This window comes from Rhinopithecus roxellana, chromosome 18 (genome assembly GCF_007565055.1).
Source record: "Rhinopithecus roxellana isolate Shanxi Qingling chromosome 18, ASM756505v1, whole genome shotgun sequence".
Classification (NCBI taxonomy): Eukaryota; Metazoa; Chordata; class Mammalia; order Primates; family Cercopithecidae; genus Rhinopithecus; species Rhinopithecus roxellana.
In genome coordinates, this window is record NC_044566.1 from 69,939,431 (window position 1) to 69,956,350 (window position 16,920).

At 46.2% G+C, this 16,920-nt stretch overlaps 1 pseudogene; it reads right to left on the reverse strand.

Moving 5' to 3' along the window:
- Positions 1–1,106: 1,106 nt before the first annotated feature.
- LOC115894585 lies at positions 1,107–1,463 on the reverse strand (annotated as a pseudogene).
- Positions 1,464–16,920: the final 15,457 nt, after the last annotated feature.

Sequence of the window (16,920 nt, forward strand, 5' to 3'; positions counted from 1 at the left end):
CAGGAGAATCACTTAAACATGGGAGGCAGAGGTTGCAGCAAATACAGCAAAGTCTCATGCCCTCACAAAGTCAACACACAAAAATCAGTTGTATTTCTATACACCAGCAGTGGAAAAAAAAAAAAAAAAATTGGAAAGCAAGTCGAATCCCATCAGCATCTAAAAGAATTAAATGGGGCCAGGTGTTGTGGCTCACGCCTGCAATTCCAGCACTTTGGGAGGCTGAGACAGGCAGATCACCTGAGGCCAGGAGTTTGAGACCAGCCTGGCCAACATGGTGAAACCCTGTCTCTACTGAAAATACAAAAATTAGCTAGGTATGGTGGTGTGCGCCTGTAGTCCCAGCTACTTGGGTGGCTGAGGCACAATAATCGCTTGAACCCAGGAGGAGGAGGTTGCAGTGCGCAGCCTCCCTAAACCGGCCAGAACCAGTCCACGGTCAGTGATCTTATCAGGAGAAAGTTACAGAAGTTAGTCTCTTGTCCAATCAAAGCTGTAGTTATGGCTGGTGGCACAGGGGCTGAGGGTCAGTTTGTCAGCATCTGATGACTGGTAGGCTGAAAATTGTTTTATTATTGCTTATCTCAAGACCAGCACTTAAACAAGCTGCTAGAGAAAAATAAAAACCTTGTGGCAGCAAGGGCATAGTTTATTCCTGAAGCGCAGGCGTGTGTGGCTTAACCCTTTCCTGCCATGGCTTTAGGTCCTATTTACAGTCTGGTATCTTATTGCCACAGTCTGTTCTGTCAGCCTTATGATCTTTACTTTAACATGAATGCCTGTTAGTTGTGTCTAAACTGCAAAAGGGAGCAGGTATAATGAGGCGTGTCTGACCTCTCATCCCATCATGGCTGGGAACTCAGTTTTTAAGCTTTTTCTGGGGTCCCCTGGGCTAAGAGGGGGTCTGTTCAGCCAGTGTGGGGGGTGGGCGGGCTTAGGATTTTATGTTTAGTTTACAGAGGTAAGGGTGCTCAGATCCCCATTTCACAGTTGAGGAAACAAAAGTACAGAAAAGTGAAGTAACTTGTCCGGTGCCACAGACCGGTAAAGTGGCTGAGTCTATTCTTCTTTAAAAAACTAGGAATCAATTTATTAAAATAGTTGACTTAAGCATCTGCAATGATGGCGTCAACCTCAACTCCTGCCTCAATACTGATGGAAGTAATCTGCTTAACAATCTCAGAAAGGCTGTGCAAGTCAATGAGTCACTTGTGGATTCTTATCCGAAAACAAGCCCACGTCTCAGAACCTTGATCACAAGGAGCTTTTTGTGTAGTGATTCTCCAAACTTTGATAGGCATCCGAACCAGTCCTTTCACTTTGGGATTCTTTTCCTTTGCTCCTCTGACCAAGTCAGCACACATCTTCTCCGGGGATTTTATGTGGCGGCTCATTAGAGTGATTAGAATTCAGTGAATCACCACCTCCAGCTCCAGATGTTTTTCTGGGTCTTTAAAAGCCATGGCTGCAGTGTGGTTCCTGACGGATTTGTTCCTTGGTGAGAGCCAACAGTGGTGAATTGGGAGCAGGAGCAGGCAGACCACAGCTCCACAGCACCTGCTACTGTGTCTTCCTCAAAAAGCTATTCTTAGGATTTTTTAGGGCCGGGCGCAGTGGCTCACGCCTGTAATTCTAGCACTTTGGGAGGCCAAGGTGGGTGGATCACGAGGTCAGGAGATGGAGACCATCCTGGCTAACACAGTGAAATGCTGTCTCTACTAAAAGTACAAAAAATTAGCCGGGCGTGGTGGTGGGCACCTGTAGTCCCAGCTACTCGGGAGGCTGAGGCAGGAGAATGGCATGAACCTGGGAGGCGGAGCTTGCAGTGAGCCTAGATCGAGCCACTGCACTCTAGCCTGGGTGACAGAGCAAAACTTCATCTCAAAAAAAATAAAAAATAAAAATAAAAAAAAAATCTTTACAATAAGACATAGGTGTGAGGATTGGTCATGATGATTAACTGTGATGGTCAAGTTTCTGCCCACCAGTCTGGTTTCATCAACCAAGCCCAGATGAGTTGCCTTGGGCAAGTTATTTAACCTCTCTGAGACCTGTTTCATGATCTGTGAAAATCACAAGAAAACCAACATTGGGTTGCTGAGGAGATTAAACGAAGTAAAGCTCTTCTCCCAGTGCCTGCTTCAAAGTGAACTCCGGGTAGATGGCAGCTACGGGGTATTACTGTTGCCCTGGTCATGCTATGGCTTCTGCTGCAGTGGGGAGGTTTGGGGAGTGTGTGGCATTCACCAGGAGAGTTGGGAACACCATTGCATGAGCAGAAGTTGGCAAACTACCAGGTGAAACTTAGCTGTGACTTGCTTTGTAAAGAAAGTTTTCCCGGAACACAGCTAGGCCCATTGGTTTATGTACAGTCGGTCTATGGCTGCTTTTGCACCAAACAGCCATGAAGTGATTGTGACAGAGGTCGTATGGCCCACAAAGCCTGAAATATTTACTATCTAGCTCTTTACTGAAAATATCTGTGGACCCTGCAAATACAGAGTGGCCAGGCCAGGCTTCACCCAAAACACGAAGGAGGACAGGGTGGTCAGCATTCTGCAGACCATTCCAAAGAAGCACCTGTTTCCCCAGGTCCAGGAAAATCCCCCTACCCCACGATTCCCTCTAGGACTCTTCCGGCTGCCCGGGGTGCACCGGGGCCTTCCTTCCTTCCTTCCTGTCTCTCTCTCTTTTTTTCCTTTTGAAGGAGTTCTGCTTTTGTTTACCAGGCTGGAGTGTAATAGCGCAATCTCGGCTCACTGCAACCCCCACCTCCTGGGTTCAAGTGATTCTCCTGCCTCAGCCTCCTGAGTAGCTGGGATTACAGGCATGCGCCACCACGCCCGGCTAATTTTTTGAATTTTTGTTTAGTAGAGGCAGGGGTTTCTCCATGTTGGTCAGGCTGGTCTTGAACTCCCAACCTCAGGTGATCTGCCCACCTTGACCTCCCAAAGTGCTGGGATTACAGGCATGAGCCACTGAGCCTGGGCAGCAGGGCCTTCCTTTCTAAAAGACTCTGGCTCAAGATTCTCTTCCTCACCAAGGTTTTCCAAGCACCCCTCAAATCCCACTACCTTCCACCTGCCCCATTCCCCAAATTCTGTAGGCACCACTTCCACCCGCACACCCAGCATCTCAAAAATAGCTCCAACCTGAAAGCACAGAAGAAAACCTTCCCCGGTAAGTAGCCATGATGCACCTGTATACACCTGTGCACACCTGAAGGCTGAGGAAGGCATGAGTATGTGGATCAATTTGCCAAGCAGGAAACAACCAGAAAGCTACTATTGACAGAGCGTGGCTGTCTGGGCCAAGCTTTTCTAACACAAAAGCCATCAAGCATAGCAGCGGTAATGAAAAAAGGCAGAGGGAAAAGAGGAAATTTGGCTGGCCGTGGTGGCTCACACGTGTAATCCCAGCAGTTTGGGAGGACAAGGCGGGCAGATCACCTGAGGTCAGAAGTTCAAGACCACCCTGGTCCACATAGTGAAACCCCATCTCTACTAAAAACACAAAAAAATTAGCCAGGCGTGGTGGCAGGTACCTGTAATCCCAGCTACTTGGGAGGCTGAGGCAGGAGAACCGCTTGTACCTGGGAAGTGGAGGTTGCACTGAGCCAAGACTATGCCATAGCAAAACTTCGTGAAAGAAAGAAAGAAAAAGAAAGAAAGGAAGGGAGGGAGGGAGGGAGGAAGGGAAGGAATGAAGGAAGGAAGGAAGGAAGGAAGGAAGGAAGGAAGGAAGGAAGGAAGGAAGGAAGGAAGGAAGGAAAGAAGAAAGGAAGGGAGGAAGGAAGGGAGGAAGGAAGGGAGGAGAAAAGAAAAAGAGGAAAGCAATAATTAAGCATGTCACAGAGAGAGGTGCCTGGCAGGTGTGGCCAGCAGGGTCAGAGGCAATGGGAGCAGCAGTGGGGGCAGAGAGCCCGCTGTGACAGCGCTGAGCGCTGAGTGAGGCCAGAGTGGAGGGAACTGATGCAAGGGAAAGTGAGGTGCCGGACAGGAAGGAGGGCTCAGTGCAGGGCAAGCAGCCCTCCCGAGTCCTGAAGGGATTCATGGAGAAGATGTAAGGGCACAAGGCAAAGCTGCTTTTTGTACTCTGGAATAATTCAAAGAAAATTTGAAATCAGTTTTAGAAAGGTGTTCATAAAAATGTTTAATGTCCTCTAAAACAGGGGTCCCCAGCCCGAGGGCCACAGACTGGGGCATGGCCTGTTAGGAACTGGGCTACACAGCAAGAGGTGAGGGGCCTGCAAGCTAGCGAAGCTTATTCTGTATTTACAGCAGCTCCCCATCGCGCACATCACTGCCTAAGCTCTGCCTCCTGTCAGATCAGCCGCGGCATTAGGTTCTCACAGGAGCATGAACCCTATTGTGGACTATGCGTGCGAGGGATCTAGGTTGCAAGGGATCTAGGTTGTGCACTCCTTATGAGAATCTAATGCCTGATGATCTGAAGTGGAACAGTTTCATCCCAAAACCATCCCCCACCCCTGTTCCCCAATCCCTGGAAAAACTGTCTTCCATGAAACCCTCTTACACCAACATCCTGTTTACACTTCAATCTCCACTTTCCCTGCTGCCAAAAGGAAGGAAGGGGATAAGCAGGAAGGAAGGTTGGGGACTGCTGATCTAAAGTGAATCCAGCCAGGAGCAGTGGCTCAGGCCTGTAATCCCAGCTACTAGGGAGGCTGAGGCAGGAGAATCACTTGAACCCAGGGGGTGGAGGTTTCAGTGAGCGAGATTGTGCCACTGCATGCCAGCCTGGGTGACAGAGCAAGACTCTTTAAAAAAAAAAAAAAAAAATTAAACTCAATCCAGGACAGGCATTTCCTCTCCTGGGAATGGTTTCTCCTTTCCTGGGTCTGCCTGATGATGCTTGCTCTGATGACGTTAAGCTCCCTCTGGAAACTTCCCTGACCCTCCCAGTGAGTGGAGTTTAACTCCATCCCAGCATGGACCACACTAGCTACAATGATGTGTTTTTGTGTTTTTCTCCTTAATTAGATTAACGCTCCCTAGCTGGGAGGCCAGGGGCTGCATCCTATTTCTCACGGCCTCGCCAGGTAAGCCTGTGTTGGCTGCGTGACCTGTGACGAAGCTGAGGCTCAGAGAGGTGCTTAGGTTCCCAAGAGCACCCGGCTGGGAACTAAAGGGGCCTGGAGTTAAACCCAGGATGATCCCAGGACTTGAGCTCATTCCATTCCTTTGTGCTGCTACCAAAATATGTTTAAAGAAAGTGCTCAGTATATTAAATGCTGGTGAATAAATAAATGAAGGGATGGGTGGGTAAGTGGATAAAGCAAATGTCTTTGTAAAGCCATTCTTTGTTCATTGTCAGAGAGCTGTATGGTTTAGTGGAAGGGACCCCAGCCATCCTATTCCACCACCAATTATCTAACGAAACTTATTAATATGGCCTCTGGGCCTCAGTGTCTTCATCTTTGAGAAGAGCAATAACACCGACCTCACAGGTCGGGGGTGAAGGTCAAGTGTGATAATTTAATTGAAAGCATTCTGTAAATTGTAAGGCCGGGGCGGTGGCTCACGCCTGTGATCGCAGCACTTTGGGGGGCCGAGGTGGGTGGATCACTTGAGGTCAGGAGTTTGAGGCCAGCCTGGCCAGCATGGTGAAACCCCGTTTCTATTAATAATACAAAGCTTAGCTGGGTGTGGTGGCAGGTGCCTGTAATCCCAGCTACTTGGGAGGTTGGGGTAGGAGAATCACTTGAACCCGGGAGACAGAGGTTGCAGTGAGCCAAGATCGCACCACTGCACTCTAGCCTCGGCGACAGAGTGAGACTCTGTCTCAAAAAGTAAAACAAAATAAAATAAGAACATGATCTATAAATCGTAAACTATAAAGTGCAAAATAAATATACAGTCATATTAAGGCCGACGATTACTGTGAATTCTTTTCATGACATCTGAGTCATTCATCCATTTACTCATTCTTAAACGTTGATTAGGCTCTTGGCATTAGGGATACAAGAACATAGTTTCTGCCCTCAAGGAGCTTACAGTCTGACGAGAGAGACAGGAAGGCTAACAGGCAATTATAACAGAGCTGGCGTGCACCAACAGGAATCAGATAAGAATGAGTTCTTACACTTCAGATGTAGAGAAACCTAAGTGCTCCCTTTTGCCAATCATAGTTCTCTGCTTTGTACTCAGTAGGTGCTCTACCCAATGGCTCTGGTCACCTCAGGCCGGGCTAAAGGTTCAGGGCATTTGGACATCTAGGAGCTGTGAGGAGGCAGCCCCCGGCCAGCTCTACAGATAGCACCTGCAGTGGAGAGTCAGTAGCTGCCACGCAGGCTGGGCCTGGCTCCGTGCACAGTGCCACGGGCTCTGCCTGCCACAGCAGCTGTGCTTAGGGAGGATTCATTTCGTCAGCCGGAGACCCAGTTGGTGAGGGGTCTGCACGGGAAAGCAGTGAACACATCCTCTTACACCAAGGTCCTGTTTACACTTCAACCTCCACTCTCCCACGTTGCTCTGAGCTGAGCTCTCTCGCCCTGGGCCCTGACCAGCACTTGTCAGGAGGGGAGGGAGTGTGTTTGAACATCCACAGATGTGTTTACATTTTGGAGACATTTACCAGCAGAAACAAGCCTCTGTACTCTGCCCAAGTTCCATGCGTTGACAGTAGCAACCACACAAATGTTGCTTTCAAAGGGCTTACTGTTCCTGGTGATTATACTAACAGTGGCAGCCCTCTCGTTTGGGGCACATCCTACGTGTTAGGGGTCAGAGATAAGGGTCTTACCACAACCGCATGAACCAAGTGTTACTATCATCCTGACTCAACAGATAAACAAACACAGAAACTTGGAACGATTAATGACATTACTTGCCTGAAGACACACCGTAGGTGGTAGGGCTGAGGGGTTCTTTTTAGTTTGTTTTCTTGAGAGAGTCTTGTTCTGTCACCAGGCTAGAGTACAGTGGCACAATCATAGCTCACTGAAGCCTGACACTCTGGGCTCAAGCCATCCTCCCACATTTTTAAAATTTATGTCTATTTTTTGTAGAGATGAGGTCTTGCTCTGTTGCCCAGGCTGGTCTCTAACTCCTGGCCTCAAGTGATTCTCCCACCTCAGCCTCCCAAAATATTGGGATTATAGGCATGAGCTACTCTGCCTGGCCAAAACTGGGCTTTGATGCCATAACTAGTGGGTTTAATCCACCTTCTATGTCAATGCCAGACCCTGTCCTTTATAAACTAAACAGTCATAATGATGCAGCTGTTGCTTACTGCACCCTCTGTCTAGAATGCTCTCCCTCCAATACCTGCACAGCTCCCTCTGGTGCCTACCTGAAATGGCACCTCTTGTCTAGCCCCCTTTGTCCCTTTTCAAGCTTTACGTTTATTCACAGAACTTACCCTTAGCTGACATCACATTATGTATCTACTATTTGTTTATTTTCAGTCTCTCCGTTAGACTATAAAGTACTCGGGGGTGAGGGCTTTGTTTTGTTCACTGCTGAATCTCCAGGGCCTACAAAATAGGGTCTGGGGCCCAGAAGTTGCTGCAAAAAGATTGGATGACTAAAAGGATACATTTCATGCTAATGTGAATCATGCAAAGTTGAGATGGTGCCACATAAAATATGAATAAAGCCTCACTTGGTTTGCAAAATATGATAATTCAAATGTTTCCAGGTTGTAAGAATTCATCAAAATCACACCATTTCAAAGCTGGTGGGAGGGGGTGATTATAAGTGGTGCATATGCTGCTATCCAGGGTGGCCCCGTTTTAGCTGAAATCCCTGGGCTCATCACACCCTGAGCCAGGCTGTGCTTGAAACTCAGAAGCCCTTAGAGTGATCTGGTTGATGAGTGGGCTATTATTTTGTCACTCACTAACATTACAATTTAAAGTATTTTCAGAACCTATAAAAATGTCATCCAAGTGTTCACTATGTGCAAGTGGTATAAACTTTGCTTTGGAATCATTAACTTTGGAGCAGAAATTAGATGTGACCAAATATGCTATAAAAGAAGAACTTGAAACCTCACCCTGTTAATTTTAGAAAGAGGACTCTGCAAACTGTAAGGCAAAATATACAATAATGGTTAAAGATGTATGTGTTTTAAGAAATCATTGCCTTGATGCTTTGTATTTATTTCTATGTTTTAATTTACTTCATATATAATATGAATTCTGAGAGTCAAACATCACCTCTAGAACATGACCACCTTATACTACTGGGTTCGAGGCCCTCTCTTGTTTGAAGTTCCTGACTCTCCCACTAGCAGGTTTGCTGCTGGAAGGTAAACCCAGCCCAGACAGTCATAAGGAAGGTTCTCGGACCCGTCAGCCCAGAGATCCAGTAGGCTGTTCCCCAACCATCCACTGCCAGCCCCTCGCTTTGTGTTTATTCTCACCGTGGCTACTGGGGCTCCCATCAGCTACCCAGGCTAAGCTCAGCAGACCTCTTGGGCAAGGACCTGCCCTCATACAAATAAATGTCTGTCCTATGCAACAGAACCATACATCGGGCCGGGAGTGCTGAACAGACCACGTCTTCTTCCTTTGTTCTGAAACTGCCTGTCATAGGCTTGTGCTAACCTTTAGCTACCTCTTTTCAACATAGAACAAACTGCCGCCCGATATGGAACAGCAGCTGACACAAATGCGAACTTCCCCTACCATCTGGGGCCTCGGCAGAGGTCTGCGTTGAAGAAACCAAAGTTAGGTTTGAAACCCTGAGTTGGGTCTGTTCTGTGTTCACCAGAAGGCCACGGGTCCTGAGGCCTGTTCCCCCTCCTTCTGTAAGTCCTGCGGTGGTCCTGGAAGATTTCGTCTGCCACTTGGGTGGCCCATCTCCCAGGCTGGCTCCAGAGCTCTTTACCTCCTTTCTTCTCAGCCACGGACACCACAAACAGACCCAAGCCCCTGGCTTATCAGCCCGAGCTCTGGCAATACTAGAATTTTAACTCTGTCATTCCAGCGACAGCCACCAATACTTGCTCTTTGACAGCTCCGAGATGGCCAATCCCTTAGTCAGTCCAGACTCCTCCCTGTATTTCCTACTGTCCTGTGCAGCCTAAACCATTTCTGTGCCATCATTTAAACCGCACTTGCTCCAGCACCCTTGATCCCGCCGTATCCTCCCTGCAAACCTGCCCTGCTAAACCGGGACTATTCTGAGTCAGCTCTCTGCCTTATGTTCACACACACATGCACACCCAGGCTGCTTCAACTGTCAGAGAATGTCTCCCTAGCATGGGTTTGGTGCCACCACCAATCCATGGCCTCCAGCTACAAGTGGCCCTCGCACTGCCTGGAAGTTTTCCTCCCTGTCTCCAGTCACTTCTAATTCTCTCAGAAGTTATTTCATGGCTGGGTACGGTGGCTCACGCCTGTAATCCCAACACTTTGGGAGGCTGAGGCAGGCGGATCACCTGAGGTCAGGAGTGCAAGACCAGCCTGGCCAACTTGGTGAAACCCCATCTCTACTAAAAAAGTACAGTATTTATCCGAGCGCAGTGGCATGTGCCTGTAATCGCAGCTACTCGGGAGGCTGAGGCTGGAGAATCACTTGAACCCGGGAGGCGGAGGTTGCAGTGGGCCAAGATCTTGCCACTGCACTCCAGCCTGGGCGATGGAGTAAGACTCTATGTCCAAAAAAAACAAAAGCGATTTTGCACAGTCTTCAATCTTCTTCTGAGCCTTGTCCTACCAGTTCTCCCCGCCAACTCTGCACCCCAGCTCCTGTTCCGAACTTGTCTGCATTTCCACCCATCCTTGCAGCTCCTCTTCTAACAGTGGACAAGGCCCCTCCTCCTGCCCAGCTGCACGCTTCCACCCACACGGAGGATCCCACCCCGTGCCTCCTATTCTTCACAGATGGTAACAGACTGAATAACAGCCCCCAGGACTGCGGGTCCGAATCGCGGGAAGCTTTAAATGTTACCTTACTTGGAGAAAAGTTCTTTGCAGGTGTGTGATTCAGTTAAGGACCTTGCAATGAGCTCATCCTGGGTTATCCGCGTGGGCTCTAAATGTCATCACAAGCGTCCTTATAAGAAGAAGGTTACCAGATGTGGTGGTCTCCACTGAGGAGGCTGAGGCAGGAGGATCACTTGAGTCCAGGAGTTCGAGTCCAGCCATGGCAACACAGCGAAATCCTGTCTCTAAAAAAAGAAAACGTGAGGTACAGGGAGAGTTAACAGAGAAGAGGAGAAGGTGATGTGACCACAGAGGCAGCCCTTCAGAGGGAGTGCAGCCAACCAACACCTCGAATGCAGACTTCTGGCCTCCAGCACTGCAAGCAAAGACGTTTCTGCTGTTTTGTGGTCGTTTGTTACAACAGCCACAAGAAACTAATGCAGCACATTCATTTCACCAAGGAGCCCTCCTCCTCTACACTTCAGTCTCCCCTACGGTATCTTTTCTCTGCCACTTTTTAAATGTGGTCAAATCTCCCATTGTTAATAACAACGAAAGCAGTAACAGCTTTAATAGATCACTGCTTTCACTTCTCCTGCCTCTGGCTCCCCTCCACAAGCTCTCCAATCCCTGCCTCGGTGCCAAGCTCATCAACAGCTGTGCCCACTTCCACTGCCTTCATGCCCATCTGCCCCTGCCTCCTGGTCCTCTGCAAGACCACCCACCCTCCCCTGCCACCAGTGACCATGGTACCGCTGAAACAAGGGACACTTTCCATCCTTTTCGTACTCTTTGTCTTGGCAACAAAAGAACCAAGATTTAATCAACTCTAATTTAATAGCCCAGGAGCTCCTGAAGATAAGAACTGTTTCCCATGCACAGCTGCATTCCCAGGGCTTTGCCTACTGCTGGGCATGGGGTACTTTCTGAGTGCTCACTGTCCTCAGGGTCACGGTCTAGTAGTGGGAGATGCAGAGAGGAAATGTGGTGTGGTCTGCACACAGTCTGCATCAGGGCACTGGAACACAGAGGGCTTGCAACCCAGATGTGCAGGTAGGAGGGCAAGGGAGATTTCAGATGCCTTCAAAGACCTGGCAGTCAGAGAGAGTGCAGAGTACTGAAGAAAGCCAGGCAGGGTACTATGAAGCATGGTCAGGAGCTGGGAGGTGGGCAGAAGGACTGTTGGGAATAGTGGGAGCTGAGGAAGGAGGAAGGCTCTGTCATACTGAGGGCTTACAGTATCCCGGCTGGGGCTCAACCCTGAATGCAAGGACAATGACATGCAGACTCTGCCAACCAGCAGAGCCATGGTGCAGGTGCAGACAGGCGGTGAGGGAGAGGTCAAAGGCACCTAAGCGGACCTGAAAGTGCAGGAGCATTTGGCAGGTGGTCCAGGACTTCCAAGAAAGCAAAGTCTCCAAGCAAACGAGAGTCTCCTCTTGAGAGTTTGAGAGTAACACAGTGAAAAAGACAAAAACAGTCACGAAAAAGATGTTGAGTGGAATTGTAGAGCAACCACCTGCCTTGAGCCAGAAATACCAGGGCTAACTCTGTAGCATGCGGCCTTGGCAGAATTCTTCAGGCGCACATTTCCTTAGCCATAAAAAGGATCTGCTTGATTAGGAGCGAGCCTCATGTGCAAAGAGCCTGATTCTGAGGAGATACACGCTGAGGGGAGCTGTGACAAGAGTCGTGGAGACACTAGAGTTCTGCTTCTGTGTAGCTCAAAAGGGATGATGAACACTCCCCGAACTCATCGACGTCACACTTAAAAAGGATCCGATGTCAACGCCTCCTTGGCATGATTTCCAGCAAAGATGTGCTCAACTTGCTTAGTCACGTAGGTGAGAACTCAGAAGAACTCCCAAGCAGACAGCAGAGGTCTGGACTGTGGGCATTCTCCCTTTTATCCTTCGAGTTCCTCTCAAAATTAAAGAAAGAATTTCACTCTTATATATGCCTCGTGGAGTTGTGTCACTCCGATTAGCAGCAATATGCATCACGGCCATTTTCAATGTGATCATTGAGCTGTGGGCAGTGTCTTGCACTTAATGATGCTTAATAAGGGTTTTTGGGGAACGGAGGGTACGCGCCACACACTGTTCTTTGGAAGTAGATGCCTACTAGAGCTGGTGTTCCTGCATTTTTGAAAAAGCAGGAACTGCTGCTGCCGATGCAGGGTTATGCCACAGATGGCCGTCCTGGAGGAGGCAAGCACTGGCACCTCCCTGCAGTCCTTCCACACCTGCCTTGTGTCCCAGGTGAAGCACATGGCCCGTGGAGGAAAACCTAGTTCTATGTCCCTGGGAGAACAACACAAGGAATGAGATGAAATGTTCTACTTAATCGGCCTATGAACTCTCACAGCCTGTTTTTCTGTTCTTTTCTTTTTTATAAGCGTCTGTCAAAACTGTCTCTGGCTGTCACCACCAGCAGCCGTCAGGCCTGGACATGCCTTCCAACACTCCCACTGCCCTGTTGATAAAGGCTCCTGCAGACTGATCTCGGTTCACCCAAAAAGCTAAAACAGGTTGTTGTTTTATGTCTACCTGAGGGAATTTAGAGACTTTATCTACAAATTCAAGACAGAATAAAGCCTAGGGCTAACTGTTAACCTGTCACATGATTTATAACTATAGGAAAGAGACATCCAGGTTTATTCTCTTTCCTAGTAATTCTACCCTTCAAATATCAGTCAGTGACAGTAAGGGAAAGGATGGAGAGAGAGGGAAATAAAGACATAGTGGACACAGTGAAAGGGAATCCAGGTCCTTGGGTGGAGATGTGGTTTTGAAGTTGGGTCTGTAAGCTTAGGAGGATAATCTATGTTTACTCCCTTCTTTCTCAAAGTTAGTTTACTGAACCTACAAGAATTGGGACCAGAACACAGAAGACCTACCTGAAGTAGTGCATTTGAGGGGTTTGGGCTCCATACTAGATTTAAGATAGGTGATGATTAAAAGCAGTCAATAACAGTAAGACAGCGTTGGCTGATCTCACACTGAGCAAACTTATTACCGAAGGGGGAACAATGATTCAACTGACTGGATTTCTCATTAAAAAACCACGAGAGCAAAAAGGGATGTGTATATCTTCCAAGCGCTGAAAGGAAAACCAGTGTCAACCCATGATTCTGTATTTACTGAAAATATCCATCAGTAAGAAAGTAAAATAAAGACGGTCTCAGATAAAGAAAAAATAAGAGAATTCATTGCCAGCAGACATGTTCTAGAACAATTGCTAAAGGGAGTTCAACAGACAGAAGGGAAGTGATTCCACAAGGAAGCCTGAAACATCACGAATGAAGGAAGCAATGGAAATGGTACATATCAAGGTCAATATAAAAGACTTTTCTTGGCCAGGCACGGTGGCTCGTGCCTGTAATCCTAGCACTTTGGGAGGCCGAGGTGGGCAGATCATGAGGTCAGGAGATCGAGACCATCTTGGCTAACACGGTGAAACCCCAGTCTCTACTAAAAAATACAAAAAAACTAGCCGGGCGAGGTGGCGGGTGCCTGTAGTCCCAGCTACTCGGGAGGCTGAGGCAGGAGAATGGCGTGAACCCGGGAGGCGGAGCTTGCAGTGAGCTGAGATCCGGCCACTGCACTCCAACCTGGGGGACAGAGCGAGACTTCGACTCAAAAAAAAAAAAAGACTTTTCTTTTCCTATTGAGTTATTTAAGCCACATTTCACAGTTAAAAGACAAAATTATAACATTGTCTGATGGAATTTTCAATGTATATCGATGTAAGACAAGAGTAATAAGAGGCGTGGGGTGGGTAAAGATTCCAATATGGTGGTAAGTTTTCCACACTCCACTTAAGTGGTAAAATACTGATTTTAAGTAAAGTGTGAGAAGTTAAGCCTCTACATTGTAATCCCTAGAGCAATAAGTAGAAACCGCACAAGGAGATAAATAATAATTAAAGGGACTAAAAATAATCAAATAACCTAACAAAAGGCAAGAATGAGGAAACAGAAGAATGAAACAAGAATGAGAAAAGAAATAGAATACAAATAATAAAACGGTAGGACTGAATCTAAAATACCACTAATTACATTAAATATAAATATTCTATATTATGATATTAATAAAAAATAAAAAGCTGAAATATGTTACACAAACACAAACCAAAGAAAGCTAAGTGTCAGTATCAGAGTAGACTTTACAGCAAAGAAAAGTCAGAAATAAAGAAAAACTATGTAATGATAAAAGGGTCAGTAAATCAAGAAGCCAAAACAATCCTATATGTATATGCACCTAAAAATAGAGCTTCAAAATACAAGAAGCATGCTACGTGGGAGGACTGCTTGAGCCCAGGAGTTACAGACCAGCCTGGGCAACATAGCAAGACCCCTTCTCTGCAAAAAATTTAAAAATTAGCCGGGTGTGCTGGTCCCTGCCTATAGCCCTCACTACTTGGGAGGCTGAGGCAGAGGCAGGAGGATCCCTTGAGTCCAGCAGTTCAGGCTGCAGTGAGCTGTGATTGCACCACTATACCGTAGCCTGGGCAACAGAGCGAGACCTCATCTCTTTAAAAAAACAAAAAAACAACAAGCAAAAACTGGCAAAACTAAATGGAAAAATAAACAAATCCACAAATCTAGTTAGATTTTCCACAGTCATCTCTTGTTCATAAACAGCATTAGTAGAAAACCAGCTGGGATGTAGATGAACTGAACAATACCATATATCAACTGTATCCAACTGACATTTATAAAACAGTATACAAAACGACAGCAAATTATAAATACTTTTAAAGTACAAATATAACATTCACCAAGATAGATTACATACTAGATCATAAAACAAACCTTAACAAAAGTAAAAGAATTAAAATCATACCAAGTATGAAATATAATGGAATTAAACTATAAATAACAGAAAGATAACAACAATCTCCACATTTGTGAAAATGAAGCAACATATTTCTAAATAATGGTTCCAAAAAGAAGTTTCAGGGGAAATTAGAAAGTATTTTGAATTGAAAAAAACATGAAAATACAGCGTATCAAAATGTGTGGGGAGGCCGGGTGTGGTGGCTCATGCCTGTAATCCCAGTACTTTGGGAGGCCGAGGCAGGCTGATCACCTGAGGTCAGGAGTTCAAGACCACCCTGGCCAATAGGCGAAACCTGTCTCTACTAAAAATACAAAAATTAGCTGGGCATGGTGGCATGGACCTGTAATCCCAGCTACTTGGGAGGCTGAGACAGGAGGATTACTTGAACCCAGGAGGTGGAGGTTGCAGTGAGGTGAGATCATGCCACTGCACTCCAGCCTAGGCAACAGAGTAAGACTCCATCTCAAAAAAAAAAAAAAAAAAAAAAAAAAATGTGTGGGATGCAGCTAAAGCAGTGCTGAGCATTAAAATGCTTAGACTAGAAGAGAAGAAAGTTCTCAGCCAAATAATCTAAGCTGAACCCTTAAGAAACTAGAAAAAGAAGAGGAAAATAAACCCAAAGCAAGAAGAAGGGAGGAAATAGAAAAACAATATGATTATAAATGTAGAAGAAAAGGGACAATATTCAACATCCACTCATGATAACAACTCTCAGCAAACTAGGAACAGAAAGAAACTAGCTCAGCCTGATACAGAGCATCTACAAAAATCCTACAACTAACATCATCTAAAGGAAAAACTGAATGTTTGCCTCCTAACATGGCAAATAGGCAAGGACTTCACCTTCCCCACTCCTACTTAATATCACACTAGAAATCCTCGCCAGTGCAATAGCACAAGAACAAAAAACGGGAAGAAACGAAACTGTCAACCTTTGAAGACAACATGCAAATCGCAAGGAATTTTGAAAATAAAATAAAAAATTTAAAGCCTCTTAGAACCAATAAGTAAATTCAGAAATATCACACGCTACATGGTCAACACACAAAAATCAAGCATATTTGCCTATACCAATAATGGACAATTAAAAACCAAAATTTTAAAAAATACCATTTGTCATAGCTTCCCCCAAAATGAAATAATTAATATTACCAGATTTAGTAAATAAAAGTGTAAGATACCTAATTAAATTCAAATTTCAGATAAAGAATGACTAATTTTTTAGTGTAAGCATGTCCCAAGTATTGCATGGGACATACTTATTCTTAAAAAAGTACTCATTCTTTTTTTTTTCTTTTTAATTGACATTGAGTCTCACCATGTTGCCCAGGCTGGGCTCAAAGCATATCTAAGGAGATGAAAAACGGTCATGCTTATGAACCAGAAGACACAACGTAGCAGAGTTGTCTATTCTCCCAAAATTGATGTATATATTTGATACAATTCCAGTAGATACATTCCAGCAGACTTTTTAAAATAGAGATAGACAAGCTGATTTTAAAATCTGGGAAAGCAAAGGAACTAAAATAGCTAAAGCAATTTTGAAAAAGAAGAATGAAGTTGGAGGAATCACACTGCCTGATTCAAAGACTTATAAAGCTACAGTAAACACACAATCCGGTACTGGTGAAGGGACAGACACTTAGATCAATGGAACAGAACAGAGCATTCAGAAACAGACCCACACAAATGGCCAACTGACTTTTTTAAAAGGTGCAAAAGCAGGCCGGGCGCGGTGGCTCAAGCCTGTAATCCCAGCACTTTGGGAGGCCGAGACGGGCAGGATCACGAGGTCAGGAGATCGAGACCATCCTGGCTAACACGGTGAAACCCCGTCTCTACTAAAAATACAAAAACTAGCCGGGCGAGGTGGCGGGCGCCTGTAGTCCCAGCTACTCGGGAGGCTGAGGCAGGAGAATGGCGTAAACCCGGGAGGCGGAGCTTGCAGTGAGCTGAGATCGGGCCACTGCACTCCAGCCCGGGCGACAGAGCGAGACTCCGCCTCAAAAAAAAAAAAAAAAAAAAAAAAAAAAAAAAAAAAAAAAAGGTGCAAAAGCAATTCAGTGGAGAAGGCAGTCTTTTAAGCAAACAGAACAGTTGGCCATCCATATGCAAAATAAATGAACCTTGACCTACACTTCATACTTTACACAAAAATTAACTCAAAAACGATGAGGACCA